Source organism: Lissotriton helveticus, chromosome 3_2, assembly GCF_964261635.1.
Source record: "Lissotriton helveticus chromosome 3_2, aLisHel1.1, whole genome shotgun sequence".
NCBI classification, from domain to species: domain Eukaryota; kingdom Metazoa; phylum Chordata; class Amphibia; order Caudata; family Salamandridae; genus Lissotriton; species Lissotriton helveticus.
The window spans coordinates 287,001,482-287,021,752 of record NC_136062.1 but is presented as its reverse complement, the minus strand read 5'-3'; the positions used below and the strand labels follow the sequence as shown (position 1 = coordinate 287,021,752).

General features: G+C 50.2%; 1 protein-coding gene and 1 pseudogene across 2 annotated transcripts in view; one reads left to right on the top strand and one right to left on the bottom strand.

Annotated features, from left to right (window-relative positions):
* SCAPER (S-phase cyclin A associated protein in the ER) overlaps positions 1-20,271 on the top strand; it is a 3,246,499-nt gene that overhangs the window by 1,343,478 nt on the left and 1,882,750 nt on the right. The gene's annotated exons all lie outside the window — the stretch shown is intronic.
* LOC144826304 (dnaJ homolog subfamily B member 1 pseudogene) lies at positions 764-4,197 on the bottom strand (annotated as a pseudogene).

The following is a 20,271-nucleotide window of genomic DNA, read 5'->3' as shown; positions in this document are numbered from 1 at the left end:
CGCCTTGTAAAAGAGAATAATGCACTGCAGCTTCTCAAAGTGACTTTAACCGGAGGATTAAGTGATGATGCTAACCCACATCCCCATGCTGTAGTGGGTGGAAGCACATGGAAATGACAACAACAGACCAATAGGTGAATAGAGGTGGCGGAATGCCCCATTAAGTAATATTATACATATTATTTTAGTAAAATCAAAAGGTCTTGGCTAAAGCCAGACCTAAAAGTGATGACGCAATCACGTCGCACCACTTACACATGCATGCTTGATGATCATGTACATTTCAGAAAGCTGCACGAGCAGAAGGACTTTTTATTTACTGCCTGATCAGAGAACGATCTTGCTTTTCTGACCTATTGGTTTTGCCAGTGCTTTTTGGCCATGCTGTGCATCATTAGCAAAAAGCTTTTGGCTGATGCTGTGTAGCATTCTGAATATAAGAGGAAAAACAAACAGCCATGATGATGACTGGACCATTTATTAGGCTCACAGATTTATGAGGATGTGTGCAAATGCGGGCATCATCATAAATGCATGCGCCTACGAAATAAAGGGGTACATGTTTGGAAAATATGTATTTACTGATCAAAAATGGACCCCCTTTGGCTTGCCTACAGACACAGAAGCCTATTTCATGCCCCACCACGGAGCTAGAATCTCACTGATTGTGTCTTATCTGAAATGTATAAGTAGAAAACGGAACCCTCATGCTCGATTTGCCCGCGCCATCAGTCTTAACATTCTATGATGTACCACACTGCGTGCATGCCATTGAACCAAGAGGCAAGGCAGTTGTCATGTGAACACTGTACTTTGGACAGAGTATTATAGAACATTGTCGTCTATTAATTAAAAAACAACAGGTTTTTGTATGGCTGGTATTCTGAACGCATGCATTTGAAAGTGCTTCCATTCTTCATTATGAAGATAATGTTTTGATGAAATAAATATTTGCCTAAGATCACACAAATTAAGCATGGAATCCATTTTTTATTCAGACAGGTTATCTTTCACAAAAGAGAACTTAAATAGTTCCAGACCGTCATGAAGCATTCTGCAACATCACAAATAGCAGAGTTTGATATTATTAGTACATTGAGGCGGCTACTATGTTCTATGGAAAACAATGTTCACTTTTCAAAATAAATATATTTTTCACCCACATTCAGATCTGGGTCTGAAGCCCTGCCATGGCGTTTTAGGTCTTAAACAATTATGAGAATGGTGCAATTTACGCGTTGTGCCTCTGTTCCAGACTGACAGGACCCTCCTCAAGAGTAGACATAATCATCATAGTGAGTCCTGCAAATGCAATGCCACCTTTGCGCCTCCCTCTAATGATGTGATACTCTGGAGGGTACCTCCATACCCATTATCCAGTATTGCCAGTATCCTTTAACAATTTTTAGCAAGCCTGCAGCTCAAGAATGATAAATGACAGTGCTGACGCTGATGCGCCGCCGCAGCTTATAAAAATGTGCACAATGGGCCAAATGAAGCTTAAAAAATAGAAGGCACTGGTCAATTGAGTATTTTCTCGCACAAATGGGAAAAATATCACCGATTTGTGAGGAAAATTGCCCAATCTGGCATCTCTTTCACAAGTCTGGTGTGAAAGGGAGTTTGAATCTGCTCTGCCCACCAATGGATAGGTGCCCAGTCTGCACTGCTCCAACAGCAGCGATGAGGTCGATGGGAGCCCGCGCCTCCTGCAGCCACAAGGGTATTTCAGTACACAAGGTCCGTCACAGCAGGCGCAGCAGTTCTATTCTATTCAGAGCGATCTGCTCGAAAAAATAACGTTTGTGAACACTCTAGCAGTGCTTTAACAAAAAAAGATATTTTAATCACTGTCTTAAGTAGATTACTTACAAGAGGCGAGATTTACAGAAACACTGTCCACGATTCTCAGAAGCTCCACAGAAGCAAAGACCCCTTGCGCCTGAAAATGGACATTACCAGAGATGAAAGGATTTTTTTAAAAAAATGAAAGCATTCCAACCCCCTAAAAAGTCCATGCAAAGGATGGGAAAGTTAAAACCTCTCCCCTTCCAGTAACATCTGATAGCGACTTTGACACTTCACAAATAAGTGCTTTCCCACCTCATTGAGAACTCCCCTCACTCAGCTGCATCCAGTCAGGAGAAATGGTATCCCTGTATGGCAGGCATGCAACGCTCATTGGGGTCAAAGGGCTTCAGCCCCCATTCTCTTCCCCCAACCCCTGTCGTGTGTGTCAGTCTGGGCTGAGACAGCTTCGCAGGCACACACACAGCTACACCAGAGTACTTCACAGGTCTTTCAAAGACCATTCACTTGTTAACGAGGCTTTTATTGTGCTTTCACCCCTTCTCCGAGTTCCTGCATCACCACTATCTGCCTATGGTTGAAAGATTACTACCCCCCCCCGAAATGTGGCTCTAGTTGCGCCTCTGCTGTCTGGCTTATTTTAATTTCATATGCAGATGTTCAAGTCTGCGCTATACAAATTCGAATTTACATTTTTTATATTTTACAAGAATCTAACCCTGGTGCACAGTGAAGTCATGATACCCCGCTGTATATCGGTGAATCAGCTTACCAAAGTGCAACCCCAAGTTTCACACACACTGAGACTAACTTTGGTCAGGCCCAGTAGATAAAAACTTAACATGAAACGAGTTTTAATACAAGAGTGCATAAGCATGTTACTATTAAATATTTCTGTGTAACTCTTGCTTTTAAAAAATGTTCATCAGGCCATACAGCGCCCTCCTGACAAATTATATCAGCTGTAAACAAACACCAACTTTCCGGTTCGATTGTCTTGTCGGCGTTGTGGCTATGTGGGCAGTAGTATCCGCTCCAGTATTTCTTTTGAGGAAGGAGGAATTTAGTCTGGGAACTTCGCTTCAGATTCGAGGATGAGGTCGCCCTGCTGCTCTGGGGCTTTGGGTGGCAGGAGGCATTCGCCTGGGATTCTCAGTTTCAATAACGTCATCCTTGAAGCCGGTGGGATGGTCCTGTGGTCCAGGGTCGGAGCATTACCGGTACATTCACAGAAATGCCTCTCTCGGGGTGATATTTGCTCGGTGGATAATGTCTGAGCCTTCCCACTAAAGACTAGATGGGGTTTATCTTTCAGAACAAACACTAGATCAGAGTGGATGTTTGTGGGTGTTTCATCTCCTTCATTAGGGAAGGTAATCTTCGTACCCTTTCTTGATTTCTATGTTAATATGATCTCGTCCTTCGGAGTGTGCATTTCTGCCGTCTGTATTTAAGCGCTTTCAGAAATCTTCATTTACTGCTGCGGCCAGTGTAGATTTCATCAAGATGCCTTTTAAGCTCACGCACTACTGGAGGGTCTTGCTTTTTGCTGATGTGATCATGTCCTCGCCGAGCCCGCGGAAACCCCGTTACCTAATCCACCGGCCCCCATCCCAAAGCTGGCAAATGTGTCATTAACGTGCATGGCCTCGTTTCGTTCTGTGCACTGAAGAACGTATCAAAAGGATTGCGGTCTCTGATGAACTGTGAAAACATAGCATGAGGATCGCAGTGAAGTGTAACTGAATGACGGGTCATTAAGGTCCACCGAGCCCGCCACCCATGCCCTTCATAATTATCTGCACCGTACTTGTCGAAGAACTCTCGTTTTTTGGGGTCACTAACAACGTCTGAAGCAGCCTGGCTCCTTGTTTTTGTCAGGGTGGTAGCGCAGCGCTCCTGCTTGCGATATGTTGCTTTTTTGACCTCCTCTTCTCAGGCGCCACGGCGTGCCAGGGCTAGGCTTTTGCACTAATTAATCTTTTTACCCATGGTTGCTAAAATAAATAAATCACACCTCTGTCACATTATCATACAATCAAGTAAAGTATAGTTTTATGCGAGCATCCAACCTCACACTTCCAGATACTAACAATACGCAAAACTGCTTATTTTACCTGAATGTGAGGCTCGCGCCGACACAGACTACTGCTTGCAGAGGCTGAGTGACGTTTCAGCCCCACAGCCAATCACTGGCTAGACCCCAGTCATGGGCTGCTAGCCAATCAGATGCAGCCAAAGTCTCTCTGCAAGCTTCTGATTGGCTGTGAGCCCCAGAGTGCCCACAGCCTGTTGTCTACTTGTCCGTCGGACATAATAGACAATAAATCTTCTTGCCCATCAACAAAAACAACATGGTTCGGGCGTCGGGCGATAGGATTCCCCCACCCCTGACCGCTCAACATCCATGTTGCATGGGGATCAAGGTGGGAGTGCTTCAGGAATAAAGCGTTAGGTTTTCTGCCCCCCTTCCAGATGTTAATATGAGTAATGTCCCCTTATCTTTAGAACAGCCCCAGTCCGGGGACCATCTTGGGGTTCAGGCGCTTCCTCCAGCCTTTAGCCCAGCTTAGGACCCACACCTTTTCATCCCTACAGAGGAAAACTTTGGAGAGGGGCACCCCCCCCCCACCCACCACCCCCAGGCCGCACCAGCGCTCCATTCTGTTGCTGTCTCTAAGCCCCGCTCAACTCATTAGAGTATTGGTGCTGGTCGGGTTCCGCATCGACGCATAGTTCCACTCCGGGGCCGCATGTGCCCTTGAACACCTGGGAACAGCGTCGCGGAGGGGTCTCTTGCTCGGCTCACTCTCCCCTCTGAGCGATGTCCGTCGAGCGATTCTTGTCGCCTCCACCGGTTGCTCTGGGCCCGCTGAGGCAGCGTAGACCTGAGCAGTTTCCGACCCAGCTCGGTTGCAGCAGTCGACGCCATCTTACGTCCACTCTTCGCTCCAGGCCACAGTCAATCAATCATGAAATTTGTAGAGCACGCTACTCACCCGCTGGTCTCAAGGCGCTGGGGGGGGGAGTCGCTACTGCTCGAACAGCCAGGTCTTGAGTTGCTTCCTGAAGGAGAGGTGATCCTGGGTCAGCCGAAGGTGGGTGGGGAGGGAGTTCCCTGTCTTGGCCGCCAGGTAGGAGAAGGATCTTCCTCCGGCGGTGGATCTGCGAACACGTGGGACTGTGGCGAGGGCGAGGCTGGCGGAACGGAGCTGGCGAGTGGGTGTGTAGAATGCCAGGCAGCTGTTGAGGTACTTGGGGCCCATGTCGTGGAGAGCCTTGTGTGCGTGGGTGAGGAACCTGAACGTGATCCTCTTGTTGACTGGGAGCCAGTGCAGGTCTCTCAGGTGGGCAGAGATGTGGCTGTAACGAGGGATGTCCAGGATGAGTTGTGCAGACGCGTTCTGTATGCGCTGGAGTCTTTTCTGGAGTATGGCTGTGGTTACGGCATAAAGGGTGTTCCTGTAGTCCAGTCGGCTGGTGACGAGGGCCTGGGTGACCGTCTTCCTGGTTTTGGTGGGGATCCACCGGAAGATCTTTCAGAGCATGCGCAGGGTGTTAAAGCAGGACGACGAGACGGCGTTGACTTGCTTGGACATCGTGAGAGAGGAGTCCAGGATGAAGCCCAGGTTGCGAGCATGGTCCGTTGGCTTGGGGGCGGTGCCCAGGGCAGGGGGGCACCAGGAGTCGTCCCAGGCAGAGGGAGAAGGTCCCAGGATGAGGACTTCCGTCTTGTTGGAGTTCAGTTTCAGACGGCTGAGCCTCATCCATTCCGCGACGTCCTTCATTCCTTCCTGGAGGTTGGCTCTGGTGGTCGTGGGGTCGTTGGTGAGGGAGAGGATCAGCTGGGTGTCGTCGGCGTAGGAGATGATGTTGAAGTTGTGTTGTCGTGCGATGGCTGCGAGGGGGCTTATGTAGACGTTGAAGAGGGTGGGGCTGAGCGAGGATCCATGCGGGACACCGCAGATGACCTCGGTGGCCGCGGAACGGAACGGGGGAGGCGGACTCTCTGGGTTCTTCCGGCAAGGAACGAGATGATCCACTCCAGGGCCTTCCCTTTGATTCCGGTGTTGTTGAGGCGCTGTATGATTGTGCGGTGGCATACGGTGTCGAAGGCTGCTGAGAGGTCCAGGAGGATGAGTGCCGCTGTTTCCCCTTTGTCGAGCAGGGACCTGATGTCATCTGTAGCTGCGATGAGGGCGGTCTCGGTGCTGTGGTTTGCTCGGAACCTGGACTGTGAGGGGTCCAGGGATCCGCTTGTCTCGAGGAAGGCGGAGAGTTGTTTGTTGACGGTCTTCTCGATGACTTTGGCAGGAAAGGGGAGGAGCGAGATGGGGCGGAAGGTCTTGAGGTCCGTGGGGTCCGCGGTGGGTTTCTTCAGAAGGGCGCTGAGCTCGGCATATTTCCAGCTCTCCAGGAAGGTGGCAGATGCGAAGGAGCTGTTAATGATGTCCTGGAGTTGGGGTGCGATGATGGAGTCTGCTTTGTTGAAGATGTGGTGTGGGCAGGGGTCGGTGGGGGAGCCGGAGTGGATGGTGTTCATCGTGCGGGTGGTGTCTTCGGTGGTGACCGGGGTCCAATTGCAGAGGGTGGTGGGGGGCTCTGGTTCGGTGGTTGGGTGCGCGGTCTGTGCTCCGAAGCTGTTATGTATGTCGGCGATCCTGCGGTGAAAGAACGAGGCGAGTGAGTCGCAGAGGTCTTGCGAGGGTGTGATGTCATTGTTACAGGCGCTGGGGTTGGAGAACTCTTTGACGATGTTGAAGAGTTCCTTGCTGTTGTGGGTGTTGTTGTCCAGACGTTCTTTGAATGTAGTCCTTTTGGTGGTGTGGATCAGCTGGTGGTGTTTGCGGGTGGCGTTCTTGAGGGCTGTCATGTTCTCCGTTGTCTGGTCGTGGCGCCATGCTTTCTCGAGGGTGCGGCAGGTTTTTTTGGAGTTTTTGAGGTCGTTGGTGAACCATGAGGCTTTCTTGCTGCCGTGTCTGCTGGGAGGGTTCTTTAGAGGTGCGAGGTCATCGGCGCAGTTGGTGAGCCACTGTGTGAGGTTGCGGGCTGCTTCGTTGGGGTCTCTCGTGTTGGTGGGAGGGTTCTGGCTGAGGGAGGTGGTGAGCTGGTCGGCGGAGATTTTGCTTCAGCTTCTGCGGGGTACCTGTTGCAGGTGGTGGTGGGTCGTGGTTCTCCTGAAGTTGAAGTGGACGCAGCTGTGATCTGTCCAGTGGAGTCCGGTGGTGTGGCTGAAGGAGATGTGCTTGCTGGAGGAGAAAATGGGGTCAAGCGTGTGGCCGGCTTAGTGGGTGGGGGTGTTCACCAGTTGCTTGAGCCAGAGGTTGGCGAGGTTGTCCAGGAGGGCGACGGTGTTGCTGTCATTGTTGTTTTCCAGGTGGAAGTTGAGGTCTCCTAGGAGGATGTAGTCTGCGGAGGTGAGGGCGTGTTGGCTGATGAGGTCTGCGATGGCTTCGCTGAATTGTGTGCGTGGTCCCGGGGGTCTGTAGACGAGAGTGCCCCTGAGGGTGGTCTTGGGGTCGGTGTGTATTTGAAAGTGGAGGCGGCGGTGAGGGTGTCGATGTTGCTCGTGATTCGGATGGTGTTTTTGTGTACGATAGCGATGCCTCCTCCGGTTTGGTTGACGCGGTCCCTTCGGGTGATCTTGTAGCCATCCGGGATGGCTATGGCGATGTCGGGGGCTGAGGAGGCGTTCATCCAGGTTTCAGTGAGGAAGGCGACGTCTGGTGCTGTTGTGTCGAGGAGGTTCCAGAGTTCGACGGCGTGTCGGTGGACGGAGCGGGTGTTGAGGAGGATGCACTTGAGGTGATTGTTGTTGGTGCCTGACCTTGCGGGTGCGGTGCAGGTTCGGAGGCAGGTGAATTTACAGGCTTTGCAGGTGAAGGGTCTGTGGGTGCGTTTCGGGTTGGCCTGGTAGCAGGCGGGTTTCCGGCAGGCGTTGGAGTGCGTTGAGGGTGGCGACGTTGTAGGTTCGTCGCATGGGCTGGCGTCGTCGGGGGCCAGGGGTCCTGGCTCTGGGCACGGTCCAGGCGCGGACGGGCGCAGACGGGCTTGCCTTAAGCGCGCCCGCTGCGAGCGGCCGCCGTGCGGCCACCATATGAGGCAAAGTGGGAGGGAGGAGCAGCTGGGAGGCGGGAGCGTGGCGCCCAATGGGCGGGGTACAGAAAAAAAGGGTGCGGGCCGCGAGGGAGCAGCGGTGGGAAGCGGGGGTCGGGGGGGGCACACCAGAGGGCAGGGGTACAGAAAATAAATGAGGGAAACAGTAAAAACAGTAAAATGCTAAAGAATACAAAATACAAATTCACAAGTCAAGTCCTAAGTGGGCAACAGCGGGAAAAGGACCAGGTGGCGGCAGGGGGACACCGAGTCCAGGGGCGAACCTGCAGCGTTGAGGTCAGAGAGGCGCTCGCAGCTGTGGAGCCGTGCGGCGTCGGGGGTGTCCTGGGTCAGGACACCCCCCACCAGGACACCAGGACACGATGCGGAATCTTCGATTCCTCACTTCAGCCGCATCGGTCTTGGTCCTTTAGCCTTAGGAAATCTTTGTCTGACAGATGCAGGGCTCCCGAGCTGGTGTGGATCACGTCCACCCAACCATCTTGCCTGGTCACGCCCTCCGCTTTAAGACAATTTTAATATGTTTAGTTATTCTCCAGGTCGTTATTTTTGAAAAAACTTTGTTCAGATCATTGCTCCTTTTCCCTGTATATGCTGTATTCCACTTAACATTTTCAATAATATGGTACTTTTGTTAATTCGGACACCCTCAATTTGTAATTTGTCCTCCACTGATCCTTATCAGTCTCTTCCCTTTTAGAGCACTCCTCCACCTCTGGTGATTCTGTCCCTTTAAAACACGGTCCACTTCTACCTCCTGTGGTAATTTCACACCAATTCTACCAAAAACCTGATTCTGTCCATTTCACTTTCAATTACGCCCCCCTTTCTGCCTTTTAGCCACCTGCATCATCCCATCTGAAGCACACTGCAGCGACCTTTCAAACTTCTTCAAACAGAAGATTACCAAGATGTACAACACAATCAACCCACAACATACCGATACTAACTCCCCCGGCCAGCCAGACACCTCCTTCATCGCTAATTAGCAGCTCAGCAACTAGAAGCCCCTCTCGAACGAAGAAACCACCACCCTGATGAATTCCATCCACTCAGGAGCCCCCTCCGACCCATGCCCTCACTTGATATACAAAAGACGCACAATTGATGGACGGAATGCTGAACACATCAAAACATTCAGCTCCAGTCAAGAGATCTGGGTTAAATCCATCATTCTTTTGCTCACCATGCCACCCATGTTTAGACCTGGCCATATGCAAAGCAGCCTTCACCCTGTGCCTCATGGGAACAGTCCAGCCCGAACTGCCAAGCCAGGTCCTCCCTTGACCGGAAACAAGCATCCTGGGACCGGTTTCGGGCTTTCAGCCAGGATAGCTTGATTCCAGCGGCACAGTGAGCCCAGGACCCACATCTGGGTGTACCCGGCACACTTACGGCGAGAAAGCAAAAGACACACAATTAATGGATGGAATGCTGAACAAATCAAAACATTCACCCCCTGTCAAGAGATCTGGGTTAAATCCATCATTCTTTTGCTCACCATGCCACCTCAGTTTAGACCTGGCCATATGCAAGTCAGCCTTGACCGTGTGCCTCATGGGAACAGTCCAGCCCGAACTGCCAAGCCAGGTCCTCCCTGGACCGCAGACAAGCATCCTCTGACCGGTTTCAGGGTTTCACCCCTCTTCAGCCAGGATAGCTTGATTCCAGCGGCACAGTGAGCCCAGGACCACGTCTGGGTGTACCCGGCACACTTAGGGCGAGAAAGCAAAATACACACAATTGATGGATGGAATGCTGAACAAATCAAAACATTCACCCCCTTTCAAGAGATCTGGGTTAAATCCATCATTCTTCTGCTCACCATGCCACCCCAGTTGAGACCTGGCCATATGCAAATCAGTCTTGACCCTGTGCCTCATGGGAACAGTCCAGCCCAAACTGCTAAGCAGGTCCTCCCTGGACCCGAGGCAAGCATCCTAGGACTGTTGTCAGGGTTTCACCCCTCTTCAGCCAGGATAGCTTGATTCCAGTGGCACAGTGAGCCCGGGACCCACGTCTGGGCATACCTGGCGCACTTAGGGCAAATGTAAGGTGAGCACCGATTTACCTGGGTGCTGTGACTTACTTGTCCAGGATAGACCATATACATAAATGTCCCCCTTTAGTTTTAGTGCAAGGTGCACCACTTGAATAAGTGTGCACCATATGCTAAGCCAGTCTCCTTCAATGGACTAGTAGGATATAGGGGTGCTATCTGTTAACTATCGTTTGATAGCAATTAACGTTTTCCACTGGAACGGTTAGAGAAAGCTGTATTGTGTTTCCTAACCCCAATCACGTCGGCAAGACACATGGTCTGTGACTGCCGACCACCCCCTGCCATAACATGCAGAACGCCGTTACATATTCAAACTTCTAACAAAGAATTTTCTTTGGAAGACGGGGAGCCTCGAGCCCGAGACTCCCCGGCCGTATTTATTAAAATATGAAACAAAATTAAAAAATTGATAAAATCAACAATTATTAAAATGCAAAACTTCAGAACATTAGATTTACATCCATTTTTGACAGGTATGATGGGCTAACCTTAACAAATCTCTAATACAGCGTGTTCCTAACTGAATCTAACATCCTGATATTAAATTTGCATTTACTAATAATTTGTCTTACGGCAAGGTCGCTAACCGGTGTCAGATCCTTTTACCCAGCTGCGCTCTCACGTCCGAGATGCGCATGCGCGATAAGGGCCCGTTTACCCTCGTGCGCTCGGTGAACTCCATTTAACCATAACAGGAGGGCCCTTACACTCGCGCCCTAAGCGTCATAGTGCATAGTGTATGTGTGGGGTGGCTACCAGCCTGAGGAAAGCGTTGACTCCCCTCCCCCGCACCCAAGCAAGCGGATATCCTGCCCCTGAAGTCCTGGGAGAGACCAATGGCCCCTCCCCCTGGGCAACCCCTTTTGTGAATGGGGCCGCCCCCACCTAAGGACCTTAAATTGCTGCTCACCGATTATGACCTTACCGCCGGACACACACAATAAATACGACAATTCTAATCTAAGAAGGAAAAAAGGCCTAAGGAAAAATAGTTAATGCAACAGAAAATAAACATCCAAGTTGCCTGTAAACGCGGGAAAAAAGGCCTAAGGAAGAAACCTTTATACATATGACATTGCAGCTCATTGTACCGTATACCTACCAAAAAGGCCTTACCAGAATTCTGGACCCAAGGGATGGAGGGTGGGGAAAATTAGTGTGCCCACCGCGGGGCAAGGAGCGAGCCTGGGGAGCGCGGGCACAAAGAGGCCGCTTCCCGCGCTCCCCAGGCTCTTGAACCCCACAGCTGGCACGGTCCCGCCCCCTTGCCCCGGAAGCGCAAAACTGCTTCCGGGGCAAGGCGGGACGCGTGCCCAATCAGGACTGGGCAAGGGGAGGGGCCGGGCACAGCCATGTGTGCGTGGGGGCCGAGCGGCCCCCACTTTCCTCATGGTCTGTGACTGCCGGCCACCCCCCGCCATAACATGCAGAACACCGTTACATATTCAAACTTCTAACAAAGAATTTTCTTTGGAAGACGGGGAGCCTCGAGCCCGAGACTCCCCGGCCGTATTTATTAAAATATGAAACAAAATTAAAAAATTGATAAAATCAACATTTACATAATTATTAAAATGCAAAACTTCAGAACATTAGATTTACATCCATTTTTGACAGGTATGATGGGCTAACCTTAACAAATCTCTAATACAGCGTGTTCCTAACCGAATCTAACATCCTGATATTAAATTTGCATTTACTAATAATTTGTCTTACGGCAAGGTCGCTAACCGGTGTCAGATCTTTTTACCCAGCTACGCTCTCACGTCCGAGATGCGCATGCGCGATAAGGGCCCGTTTACCCTCGTGCGCTCGGTGAACTCCATTTAACCATAACAGGAGGGCCCTTACACTCGCGCCCTTAGCGTCATAGTGCATAGTGTATGTGTGGGGTGGCTACCAGCCTGAGGAAAGCGTTGACTCCCCTCCCCCGCACCCAAGCAAGCGGATATCCTGCCCCTGAAGTTCTGGGAGAGACCAATGGCCCCTCCCCCTGGGCAACCCCTTTCGTGAATGGGGCCGCCCCCACCTAAGGACCTTAAATTGCTGCTCACCGATTATGACCTTACCGCCACAGGCCAGCATAGTTGACCGACTATCTGGCCCCACCCACAAAACCTACACTGGAAGGTCATATCTTACCGGCAAAACCTTCAACCCATGCAACGATGTTCCTTATGAAAAAGGCATTCCCTGACTCCGTCAAATAGACCCCATCCCGTAGATAGAACTGTTCTCCCCAAATGCAGCCATGAGGTATGCTCTGTAAGTAAGGAGTTCGAAATAGCTTGTCTATTTTGTTGTTGACCCTCTTTACCGAGTTGTTCAACGCCCTGACTGATTCACCCCCCTCCACTGCAGTCTTGGTATCAATTGCGACCACACTATGGTGCAGTCCGGTAACTGTTTTGCCAGCCATCCTGCCATTGAGATGATTTCCTCCAACAGGACCTTTCTGCCCAAATCTACCAGATCATTCCCGCCCAGGTGCAAGATAATCACTGAAGGTGGTGAGGTGTACCTTACTAGAAGCTCTGACATGAACCCTTTAAGCTGACTGAGGCGAAGCCCCCCTCTGCCGTGGAAGGAGTTATCGACACCCGCGTACTCCGCCCTCCGTCTACCCCCCCCTGCAAGAAAAATTGGTTTGGCACGTTTAACATACGAATGACCGACTACCCATACTACAGTCGTCCTCCGTGTGTCTGGATGTTGATGGTCGAGCTTGGTGTCCCGTCATTAGTTTCCGTCCTGCGTCACAGGCCCGAGAAACTGGAAGTTAAAACAAGACAAAACACAAGCGTCAGCGGGGTGGTGACAAAGCCTTACAACATGTGCAACCGCACATACCGCCTATAGGCATTGGAAGACCATCTCCCAATCCTTTTCACATTACTGACATTCAACCCCCTTGCAGTGGCTTCAGTGGCTGCCCCTATCCTGAAGGAGTGCGTCCCAAATTCCCTGTGATCGCCACCTGTTTTAGCGATACTCATGTCCAATACTCTCTGGAATTGAAACCTGGTCAGAGGGGTACCGTCCAAATGCATGAGCAATGCTCCCTTAAGTCCCGCTCCTCGCTGCCTAATTAATGCTTCCACATGTGACACTGGGCAGCATGGATTATTTGGTGCCCGGTGTAAAACAAAGCTCTGACCCCTGGACTCCTGATCAGTCTTGGATTTCCGAATGGTAACATGCATTGTGTTGTCCCTTATGGTGACGTCACGCAACTGGAGACCACCCTCCCTGTCTAGCTTATTGGCTGCCACCAGTTCGCCTACTCTGAATGCCCCATAGAATGCCAAAGTGAAAGCGGCCCTAAACAACCCGACCTCGGCCGTAGAACTGCATGTGTCCTGGAGGGCGAGGAGCAATGCTGACAAGCGGTCAAAGCCTACTGGCTTCCTGACGTCAGCGGTGGGTGGTTGCAAGCGCCGCCATCCTCTCAGTGCTTTCTGTACTAGGAAACTGTTTGTTGGATCCCCGACACCCCTGGCACGCGCGAAAAAGGATACCGCTGCTTTGTGTCTGCTAGCTGTCGCCACTGTGCCCCCCCGACTGTGTAAGGTGGACAAGTACCCATTGAAGCTAGCCTCCCGATCCCACTTGCTCTCCCAATCATGCCCCAGATAATCACAATAAGACCTGAACGCCCCTTCCTAAGCTGTCTTTGTCTTTGGCGCTAAGCTGGCTGCCACGAGGTCTTGTAGTTGGGGGCACCAATCTGCCAGAGAGTCGCTGGGAAGAGAGTTGAGGAGGCCTCTGCAGCTGGTAAGTGTTCCCTGAATACCTGCATCTTAAAGCGAGAAAGGGCATCAGCTGCATTATTCAAGACCCCAGGGACATGTTTGGCCCTGAAATGTATGTTCAGTTTCATGCAACACAGCACAATCTCCTTCAACAGGCGGAGAATGAAGCGACACCTCGCCGCCTGCTGGTTAATGCGTTCCACCACAGTCATGTTATCCGACCAGAAAATTACAGAGTGATTGGCCAATTCCTCCGGCCACACTTTCAAAGCAACCCAGATTGGGAAGAGCTCCAGGAATCCAATGTTTGCTGTCAGTCCGCTCTCCACCCACCATCCTGGCCATTTCTGTGCCACCCATTTCTTGCCAAGGATTGCGCCAAACCCCACACTGCCTGCAGCGTCGGTCCATAAACCTAACTCCGCCGAGGACAACGCGGGGGCGCCCCACAGAATCTTTCCATTAAAATCCTCCAGGAATGCCATCCATATACGCATGTCCTGGCGAACCTCAACAGAGAGCCGTGTTCGATGATGTTTCTCCCGCAGACCCTTCATGGCTTGTGCAATTGAGCGGGAAAACGGGCGTGCCATGGTAATCACTCTCAATGCAAAGTTTAGCTGACCCACTGTCTGCTGCAACAATTGTAGGGTGACTTTCTTAGTCTGCAAAATAGTTCCAGCGTTGCCCTGAATTTTTGGATCTTTTCTTTGGGTAACCTGAAACATCCCTCCCTTGAATCCAACTCAATCCCCAGAAATTCTAGGCACGTTAATGGCCCCACCGTTTTCCCCTGCGCTAGCGGCACCCAAAAGTATGCATGAGCACGCAAAATTCCTGCAATGCCCACGCGCACTCCCGAGAGCCAGCAGGGCCCAGGAAGAGAAAATCGTCTAGGTAATGCATGACCGACTGGTAACCTGTAGATTGTCTGAAGACCCATTCGAGGAAAGAGCTGAATTGCTCAAAGTATGCACATGAAATCGAGCAGCCCATGGGCATGCACCTATCCATGTAGTATTTACCCTCAAAGGCGAATCCCAACAGGCGCTGATCCGCCGGGTGCACTGGGAGAAGCCTAAAGGCTGACTCAATGTCTGATTTGGCCATCAATGCCCCAGGACCCAAACTCCTCAACATTTCCACTGCTTGATCAAAGGATGCATACTTCACACTACAAATAGATTCATCTATGGCGTCATTCAAAGATATGCCCTTGGGTGCAGACAAATTGTGTATTAGCCTGAACTCGCCCTTTTCTCTCTTAGGTACCACTCCTAAAGGTGAGCACACAAAATTATGCACCGGGATGTCAGAAAAAGGCCCCGCTACCCTGCCCAGGCGCAGTTCTTTCTCAATTTTGTCCGCTACCACCTTGGGTTCATCTGTACTGACAACTGATTCTTACACTGTGGTGCCCCGGTGTACCCCCCAGCGGGAATCTGGAAACCATGCGTGAAACCTTCCTGTAACGTCCTAGCGGCATTGTGATTAGGGTATCTGTTGAGCCAGGGAATCATAGCCGTCACCAATATAGGGGAATGTGTCACCGGGGGCTGAATTCTGCTATTCAGGTTTTCTCCTCCCTCTGTTCCCGGCCCCATTGCCCTTTGACCTGCATGTGCTCTCTGGGTGGGACGAGTAGCCGCATAAGTTACACGCGTGCCTGAACTTGCAGGTGCCCGGAGCCCTGTTGCACGTCCGCCTATTGAAATCCCAGCACACTCCCTTCCCGCCTGAGCCACTTCTGGACTTGTTGGCCGACTCCCCCCCCTTGCGCTGGTCGAAAGGGTTGTTGAAAGGGCTGCTGGGGTCTGGGGGAATACCTGTTACCAGAGGTGCTAGTGCTTGCGGCCTGACCCTTCTCAAACTGTGAATGCCAGGAAATGGAATCGACTGTGTCCCAAGCTAATGACTTGTTGAACTCCCTTGATTTCCTGAAGGCTATGTCATATTCCTTCCATGTATCCCCTCCATGATTCTCATGGTACATTGTAATCCTGCTCTGATAGCAGGCCATCACAGTTTGCAAACCTGAGAAGCGTTCCCCAATCACTGCACTATACACTGAAAAAGCCCTGATCCAGTTGAGGAGTGTCTCTTCCACCCTAAATTTGTACAGTTGTGAGCGCCACTCACTAGGCAACATCATATCTTTCTGAGATTTCGCATATTCCCATTCCCTGTTGTCAATCAGTAGTGAAAAAATATTAACATATTTGTCTGCCCAGATTAACTCCTTCACACTTTGAGATACGTGTTGGGCTAAGCTCTCCCCCCTGGAGGGAATTGCGCCCTCGCCCAGCACCGGCAGTGTTACCTCCTTACCACTTTCGTTAGGCTGTTTAGCGTCCACTGTCTTGACCGCCTCACCACCGTTCACTGGACCTGTTTGGGGAGAAATCGGTGCACTCGGAATGCCATTCCCCCCCCTAGCCAGCAATATTTGTGCAACCAATCTTTGGGCCTCTGCAGAGGGATCTGCTGCAGCAGGTAACACTCCCCCAATTCCTAACCAAGGAAGTACCGCCGCTATTTGTGCTGCCAATTCGGGCGGCACTGGTCCCTGCACTGGGGTGACCGGTGAAACGGGTGATGGGGCAGGGATGGTCGCTGGCGCGAGTGGTGCAGGAGGAGTAACCAGGGGGACTGGGGCAGTCGGCGGCACGCTAGGCGTTAGTGGCACACTCACCGGTGGCACCTGCGGGGCAGGGGCGGGAACACCCCCCGCGGCGGGGGGATAGTAAGTGGCGCACTAGGAGCCCCAGGGGGTATATTATGGGCTGGACTCGGGGACCTCCCACCCTCACCGGATCTGGGGAGGCGACCACCCACTTTCTTAACTCTAGCACGTTTGGGCGGTGCCTCAAATTCCCCCCTTGGTTTGGGGGGCACTATGGTCCATGCCACCCCAGTTTAGACCTGGCCATATGCAAGTCAGCCTTGACCGTGTGCCTCATGGGAACAGTCCAGCCCGAACTGCCAAGCCAGGTCCTCCCTGGACCGGAGACAAGCATCCTCTGACCGGTTTCAGGGTTTCACCCCTCTTCAGCCAGGATAGCTTGATTCCAGCGGCACAGTGAGCCCAGGACCACGTCTGGGTGTACCCGGCACACTTATGGCGAGAAAGCAAAAGACACACAATTGATGGATGGAATGCTGAACAAATCAAAACATTCACCCCCTTTCAAGAGATCTGGGTTAAATCCATCATTCTTCTGCTCACCATGCCACCCCAGTTGAGACCTGGCCATATGCAAATCAGTCTTGACCCTGTGCCTCATGGGAACAGTCCAGCCCAAACTGCTACGCAGGTCCTCCCTGGACCCGAGGCAAGCATCCTAGGACTGTTGTCAGGGTTTCACCCCTCTTCAGCCAGGATAGCTTGATTCCAGTGGCACAGTGAGCCCGGGACCCACGTCTGGGCATACCTGGCGCACTTAGGGCAAATGTAAGGTGAGCACCGATTTACCTGGGTGCTGTGACTTACCTGTCCAGGATAGACCATATACATAAATGTCCCCCTTTAGTTTGTTAGTGCAAGGTGCACCACTTGAATAAGTGTGCACCATATGCTAAGCCAGTCTCCTTCAATGGACTAGTAGGATATAGGGGTGCTATCTGTTAACTATCGTTTGATAGCAATTAACGTTTTCCACTGGAACGGTTAGAGAAAGCTGTATTGTGTTTCCTAACCCCAATCACGTCGGCAAGACATTCCCCCTTTTCTTTCTACTTCACTCTTCTTCACTCTTCTTCATTGTCTAGAGGTATGTGGTGTCAGCATCCTGGGTAAAGGTGAAGGGACATCCTTGGGAAATATTTGTAAGGCTACATCATATACTTTCTTGTCATTTTTTGCAAAATGCAGCCTGTTGGTGGTTTGGCACCAGAGTTTTACTGCTGCTTCACATGTACAAGTTTGTTGCCATTAAATAACATTTATAAATGCCTGATGTGTGTTTTATTTGAGGGGTTGAATTGTACATTCTTGCATGTATAAGAACCTGTGTAAGAAAGAAGATGAGACATAATTGCCCCATAACTCTCCACTGGTCATTCTTCCTCATTCCAGTACTTACGAACCCTCTGACCTCCTGGAAAATGTGTTCATAACCCTTGAAAGTATAGATATTTCTTCTTCTGATTTATGGACCTGAATAATTTTATGAGCTATTCATTTTCAGCTATATATGTTCGTGGCTCAGTTTGAAGAATGTGGCCTTTGAAAGTATAGCTAGTTCATGTAAGTTTTCTTTCCTTATAAGTCATAAACGCCCCAAATGTGAGAGGTAAACTGAGAGATCCTAAATCCCAAAATCAAGGCACCAGGAGAATGTGAAAAAAGATTCGCTTTTTAGTGGAAAATCAAATTGATGCCTCACTACTTAAAGAGACAGACTATTGTGTGTTTCCCTTAAGTGGCATCCTAATCACTGTAGCTACAACCTAGAAAAGAGTGAGATGTTACTCCTGAACTGGCACAGCTGTCACTGGTTTCCTAAATGTGACTAATACAGAGTGAGGGATTGCCTACATAAAAGGAGAGTTTTGACAGCCTTTTAGGAACCTGGGCCTAAATGTGTCTCCTCAAAAGTGCTGCTAGCGCTGTAGTGTGTAGCCTACCTACCTCCAAGGGGCTTTCCATCTTCTGACCTTAGATTATTTACATGTTTAATAGCCTCGTTTCTACAGGGTGCAACTGATGTTTAAGCTGCGCTCCAATGGAGCCCACAGCCTACGTGGCAAAACGTCCCACCGCCACTGTTAAGGGTGTCCTAACTAAATGTTCTTGTGCGAGGTGATTGCTCGTTCCTTTGTTTACAGCTGTGGTGATATTCACCTGAAATGCACTTCTGTGACTCATGAGTGTCGCCTCAGGTATCACTTAACCAGCCTCAATCCTGTCACAAGGGTCTGCATCGGTGTATCAGTGGTAGCTTTTCATGTCTATTCATCTGATCTCTTCAGACCAGCCAGAGGCATCCCTCCTACCACCTTGTCACCTAACCTTTCGACACTGCCTTTTTTTGGAAACCTTCTTAACTATAATGTCTATTCTACCAGTGACATTTCTTAGTCATTTAGTGTATGTTTGAAGTCTGCATTCTTCTGAGAAACAAAAAACAGCAACTTGCGGGCATAATAATTCCATGGTGTGGTTCTTTGGTGCATCAGCATCATATGAGGTGAGCGGTGTACAAAGGATGATGGCACTGACACAGCTGCTCGCATGCCTTCTTGAAGCATCACGTCTGAACCTCAGGTTGTGTTATATTTATGCACTTTATCCATGACCAATTAAAAAACTACTAGCATCGGAAGTAGACGTAGTATGTTGATTGAATAACTCTGTCGGCATAAAAAGCATCTTCTATTTGTGACAGCAGGATATTCTTGTGGCTGCTCGGATCACAACCGTCTGCCGGCGAACCTGATTTCTGAGGTTGATCCTAAAGTCCGCAAAGCGTTATACTCTGCAGCTGCATGTGTGTTTGTTGTCTGGTGGGAGTGCCAGTCTCTGCCCTCTACCCACTTGACTACAGGTTCTGCATGCAGTGATTTAAGACAACTGCTGCCCTTCCTGCAGTGGGCTACATTGAACTTCTCTTTTTAATCAATGAATGTGTCCATGGCAGACACACTTGTTCTACTTAAAGTTATTGCTTGTCATCTGTTCAGCCGGTATATTTTATACATCTTGTCTGTGACCCCCCTCCTTTGACATAAATGATCTTATTTATACCACCCCTGACCTTATAAAATTGCACCTCTTGACCTCATGCACTTGACGTCTGAGACAGCCGACTCTTGCTTGATCTTTGACACATTCACTTTCATGCCTGTTAAGCACAGTGTATAGCAGGCTCAAGGGGAAGGCGCCTTGAGCTTTGTAAGCATAATTAATAGTTTCATATTCACGTACATACGGGATATTCACCAAAAACAAACCACTTTCAGTTGCTTAGTGGAATCCTGCAAGAGCAGAAGCAGAAAAATAGGATTTGGAAGAAACCGGGGACTCGGTCATAAAACTGGCATTCCAGGCAGAGGAATCAGTGGGAAAGAGAGTGAATGTGTCTTGCAGCTCAGGAAGGTTGACATCTCAGGAAGTAAATGTGTGGAGCCAGCGAGTAAGGACATATTTGAAGGTTATTGATAGTAAAAAATAAACAGTACAGCGGCCTGTGCAGAAACATTAAGTAAGGTGAAATGAGCGAGGAAGAAGGGATAGCCGGTGGGCTATCAATAGTGTGAGGGGCTTTATGGAGTGAAGAGGAAAGGCTTCAAAGGAATGAACGTTAATCACTGTAAGATAAAAAGTCCCAGTTAAAGGTGTACTGGAAGGGGAGAAGCGATCGAAATACATTTCATATATATTAACGAATGATGGCAGCGGACTGGAGAAAGGAGTGGTGAAAAGGGAAGCGTCGCCCCAGATTTGAAGAGCAGCAGTGTTAAGCAATACAGAAATGTGTAGTCTGGGTAATCCGGTTTTCTTTAATAATGCATATTTCTTATTTGGAAACC